General features: G+C 45.9%; 1 pseudogene across 1 annotated transcript; it reads left to right on the top strand.

The window, feature by feature from the left end:
* Window positions 1-3,671: 3,671 nt before the first annotated feature.
* LOC308338842 (cytochrome c oxidase subunit 5B, mitochondrial-like) lies at window positions 3,672-4,059 on the top strand (annotated as a pseudogene). Its single transcript has one exon. The product of its transcript is annotated as a cytochrome c oxidase subunit 5B, mitochondrial-like (transcript).
* Window positions 4,060-5,583: the final 1,524 nt, after the last annotated feature.

The raw sequence follows: 5,583 nt of genomic DNA, 5'->3' as shown, positions 1-5,583 counted from the left end.
TTGGCCCACTTTCTTGGCTTATCCTGGATTCACATATGTTGGAGCTGTGGACACCTCTAGTCAGAAATGCTTCCTGACTTTCCACATAAGGAAGTTATTCCAGCCCCCAAGTGGGGCCAAGTGGATGTGGGGAGATGCATCATAAAGACAATTCCCACTCTTGAGGCTTGTTTGACATAGGGACAGAAACAGATAGCACAACCCTAGTTAACATGCTGGGTAGAAAGAGCAAGGAGAGCCATGTCTCAGGAGCATGGGAGAGGGTTTCAAGGACATCAACGAGGGCCAGCTAAAGCGATGGGGGACTTCTTTACTTCTTGTTGGGAACGGATAGCTCTGTTTCAGTGACTTGTCTTCCTAGAGTTTGTTTTCTCCCTTTCTTTCTTTTTCTTTTTTTTTTAATATTTCATTTATTTATTTGAGGGAGAGCAAGAGTGAGAGACCACAAGCTGGGGGAGCAGTAGAGGGAGCAGGAGAAGCAGCCTCCCCGCTGTGCAGGGAGCCCGATGTGGGGCTCCACCTGAAGACCCTGGGATCATGACCTGAGCAGGAGGCAGAGGCCCAACTGCCTGAGCCACCCGGGCACCCCCTGGAGTTTGTTTTCATCTTTCCTCACTCTTCTTTTTCCAGTGTCTCTTCTCTCTTGTCTGGGATGTCTTTCCTGTTCCTAGCCTACTGGGCAAACACAGACAAAGGTGCTCTGAGCTCAGAAATGAAGAGTTGCCAGCTTTTCCACAACACTAGTGTGTCTCTGAGTTCATAGACTCATACAGCTCAACCAGGAAGCCAGGATTTAAGCTCGGACAGCCTTGTGGGTGGGGGACAGTTTCAACCAGAAAGGGTCTTACTGGAGGCAGCCAAGGAGGTTCCATGCTAAGTGAGCTAGGTGTGCAAATCTAAGGGGTGAGGAGAAGACAAAAATGACCAAAAAGGTAAGTTTAGGCAAAGGAGGAGGGCTAGCTTTCCAGCAACACAATGAATGGAGAATATGTCCTAGACCCTCATTTTATGCTGGCTCACTGTGGAGAGAGCTCCCCTCATGGAGTGATTCATGGATACTTCCATGTGTGCATCAGGGACTGGGGCAGTGACTTCAAGAGATTTGACTTAAAGAGTGATCCCTCTGTATTTATGCTTTTGATGTACATTTCTACTTTCCATCACACCCTGAAAGCCCATGGAGGAAGGCACCAGTCCTCTCTCTTTGTGTTCCTACATTTAATCCAATGCTCTCAACAGATAGTTCTTTTCTGTGATGTGAAAGAAAAGAACCAAGAAGAGTTGATTTAGTAGGAAAATAAATTCAGGGCTTCGCTAGGGAAGGAACAGGACCTTAAGGCTTATGATGGGGTATCTAGGTAGACGTGCTGGAAAACTTTAAACAGTGATATTCCCCTGAAAGCTGCAGGACAGCAGAAGTAACACGCCTCCCCCTAACTGTCTGGTGGAAAGATAGTGGGTCCCCTTTGCCTGAAGACAATGTGGTAAGACAGTGCCCTCTCAGAGAGAGAGCTTGCCTTCCTCAGGATCTGCCGCACTTTTGCTCCTGACCACGAGATCCATAATTAGGGCCAAAAATTAGTGTGACTTGGGGTGAGCTAAACCTTCTAAGGGGAGACAGGGATACTAGAGCAAAGCAGGTGAAGATCCTGGCTGACGCATCTGGGCAGGACCCATGATTCTGCCTGGGAGTGAACTGTGAGGGGCTGGGATCATGGTGGGGGGTGGGAAGCTGGTTAATGGGGAGTTTGTCAGTGTGGGAGCTCTCTCCCATCACTCAGGATTTAACTTCTTGGCAAGAGCCCTGGGAGTCAGGTCTACTACCCTGCTTGGATAACTCTTAGCAACTTGGAGAAAGCATTGGCCTCTGTACAATGAACAAAGATGGGTGGGACTGCCCGGGCCAACTCTGGAGGAAAGAATCAAAGACTGAGAGTAGTGGGTGTGCTAGAGAAGGTCTCCTCTATGAGATCAGCTGACTGGGTTTCTTGGGAGGACACTCCATTTCTGAAGGGGATAAGGGATGCAGTGGTGAGAGGCACCAGCACAAGCATCGCTAACAGACTCAGCGGTGGCTCCTTCCGCAGGGCAGGGCTGACAGCTGGAGATGCGGTTACAGAGCTGCTCTCTCTGGTTGCAGTAAGGGTAATGGAATCTTCACAGTAGCAGAGACAGAACTTAATTGTCAGGAGCTAGATAGCATGTTTGCTGTAAGGACAGTAAGTGTGTAATGACAGCTGGAGTGGAGGGCTCCCAAGTGGGTAGTCTGTAATGGGGTCTGTGGCAGAGTCTGCAGGGGACTCTAGAGTGGCTAATAGATTGTGGTGTTTCCAGGGGCAAGATAAGTGGGTCTTGCTTAATATACTCAAAGTCTTTGTACATTTTTAAGCTTTAAAAAGAGATCAAGATCGGATGATCAGGAGGTCAAAGTCAGCCATCTCCCATGGAAAGTTATAACCTCTTGCCCAATTTCAAGCTCTAAGCTGGTTCTCAACCCAGAGCTCACTGTCTGAAGTAGAGGCCAGGTCCCTGGTAGGAAGGCCCTGTGTCTACGGTATATCCTGCATGGGTTGTATGATACTGATTCCCTCCATGCTTCCCTTGGAAATTATGGCCAACTATGTGGGCACCATACACTAGAAAAAGGGGGATATCTGGGTCTTTCCAGGGCTCCTGAGAATAGCACTCGAGTTGACACTGATAGCCAGGGAGCCAAAGGTCACTGTAGTTTCCCTGTTAGAGTCAAGAAATGTGGGGGTCAGAAAATAAAGTCCTTGATGAAGTCTGTCTCAATACATTGAGTCCATGTGTCCTGCCCACCTGCTCACCTCCACCTCCCACCGTGCAATGGTTGTTTCCTTGGTTCCATGGTCCATAATCAGGTTAACCACAATTGGCAGCTGGTAGAATCCTCAGAATAGTTCCTTGACTGTGGAATAAGAACTATCATAGAAGGAAAGACCAAGTGGAAGCTCTTAAAACTACCCCATCTGGCCATGAAAGTAAATACATCATTTCAGAGGGATAGCAGAGATTAGTGCCACCCTCAAGGATTCACAGAACTCAAAGTCTGACCAGACTATTCAAAATGGCGTCCTCCTTAGAACCCCACTTAACCCACCAGTCTAACCCCTGCGAAATCAGGATGGATCATAGCAGATAATAGTGGACTATCACAAACTTAACATGTAATACCCCAATTTTGGCTGCCATTCTGGAAGTGGTATCTTTATGAAAGCAGATTAACTCAGACTGGGAATGTGGTGCGCAGCTCCTGACCTGAAAAGCATATTCTTTCACTACCTATCAGGAAGGAGGGCCAGTTCTCATTCCATGGGAACCAGAGTATGCTCTCCCTGTCTTGCCCCCAGACGATGCTACAGTCCCACTCTAGTTTACTCTGATTAGATTTCAGTTTTTCAGGAATGGCAGTATTTGAGGGTTGGTCAGCTAGTTCTGCATATGAAGATAGGTCAAGACCTAAAAAATAGGACAAGCTTTTTAGCTGGTCTATGTTCTCTGTTCTGTGGGATGCAAACTCAAGAGGCTGTCACGGTTGAAACCCTCAGGCTGAGACTTTCAACTTGGGAGGTGGTAGTAAAGCCCTCCCCCTGGAAATCACGTGTTTCCAGAGTCTGCTCAAGGAAGTACTGTTGTTTGTAGTGGGCGTGATGGCTTCAAGGTTACTTCAGGGAGTTGGAGCGCTGGCCATGCAGGCTCTCAGGGCCCACAGTCCCAGTGGAGTCGCTGCGGTGCACGCCATGACATCTAGAGGTGGTGTTCTTACTAGTGATGACCAGGTGAATGGGCTGGAGAGGGAGGTCATGATGGATGTCAGGAAGGACAGGACCCATGCAATATGTTAACCCCAAAGGCAGCCTGAGGCACCAAGGAAGACCCTAATTTAGTCCCATCCACCCGCAACAAGTGAACAGTGGGCTGCATCTGCAAAGAGGACAATAGCACCATCATCGGGTCTAGTTGCACAAAGGCAAGGTTCAGCGATGCCCTAGCTGTGGAGCCCATTACACGTTGCTGCCCCACCAGCTGACCCACTGAACCTCAAAATGTGCTGTGAGGTTTCTTCTTTCCAATAACGACTGCCCATTGCATTGGCTCCTTCTCCTGTATGAAATTATATATGAAATATATATATATATATTTCTTCGAAATTGCTGGTAATGAGTCCCTGGAAATTATAAAATGGTTGCTCAAGGTATTAATGAACTTAGGGAAATTGTCTAGAGACTTTGAAATCTTGTGTGATCTTCTTTCCTTAAATTACCTGTGTACCCCAGTGTGGAAAGGCGGTGTACGCTCACTTTCATTTTATTCATACAGTGTATGCTTTGTGCTGGCAATTTGAGGATATCTACATATTTCACTATTTCCTTCAACACTTAACTAAGGTAAAATGCATCTGTCCAGCAACTGTTTCCCAGAAATAAGATAGGCAGTGGACAAAAACTAGCTAAATTGTCATTTAATTGGTTAAATCATCATTAAATAAACAAGGAAATGCCATTTTATGTAGTGTGGATTTTCGGAGATAAAGAGAATCAAAAGCCACAAAGAACGAGTTTCCTGTGGTTGGACCGTGCATCTACCAGGAGCACACTTGTGCTCTGTTCCTCATAGCTCTTGTCCAACGGGAAAGAAAGAAATGTCTGCAAGAAGACAGACCTGGTAGGAATAACTCTCTCACTTTGTCTGCCATCGATCTTGTAGGATGTCCCCCAGTGGCCTCTAAACAAGGCATTTTTGCCAAGAATTGCTCCCCTTCCCCTGTAAGCATAACATCGACCATTAACTCGGAGGCTGGTTTTACGTTTCTTAATGGTTGCGTCCCTGACACCTGGGACTGTCACTGCCTCTTCTTTGCCTTTAGGGATAAAACTAAACAGCTCCATACTTAGAAAGCAATACTTTGCTTTTCTTCCAGAAAACCTTGTATGGATGCTCGAAAGGTCACTGGCTTCTTTGAAAATGAAACAGAAGATCTGATGGCTTTGTGTTGTGCGACAAAATTTCAATGCAGACAGTGCACTAGGGACAAAGAACGAACAGATTACTAGTGGAACGAGTATTCAATTTTCAGATCTCATAATCCTAAGTTTTATTCACCCTTTTCTTTTTTTCAAGGCTTGTGTGAAATCATGACCTTCACAGATCCACCTGTCCCACCATGCACAAATTCACATTCTATGTTCGCCTTGGAATCTTGCGCTGTCCCTGTAGGGACAATGTTGTTCTGAGTCATCTTTTGTATGTTACTATTTCAAAATGGTTTTTCTACTTCAATAAACCATTCTGAGTCACTAATCCACTTTTGTGCAATGGAGCTAAAATGCAACATGTGGTAAAAACACAAAGGCATGTTTAATTAACCGAGCAGTACCATGTCAATGATTTGGAAGCCCATAAGCCAGAAGGTGGTATTTCCTATTGACTGGGTGGTGTTCCCTCTGAAATGATCAACACAGTTTGTAGCACATGGACAACCTCTAAACTCATAATGTTTTTAGTACTTTATTGGCATTTCTGTGAAAAATCCTAGTTTAGCTTACATTTAAAATTTATGGC

Source organism: Martes martes (genome assembly GCF_963455335.1).
Source record: "Martes martes genome assembly, chromosome: 2".
Taxonomy (NCBI): Eukaryota; Metazoa; Chordata; class Mammalia; order Carnivora; family Mustelidae; genus Martes; species Martes martes.
The sequence above is the reverse complement of the archived record's forward strand: the minus strand, read 5'-3'. Positions and strand labels throughout refer to the sequence as shown.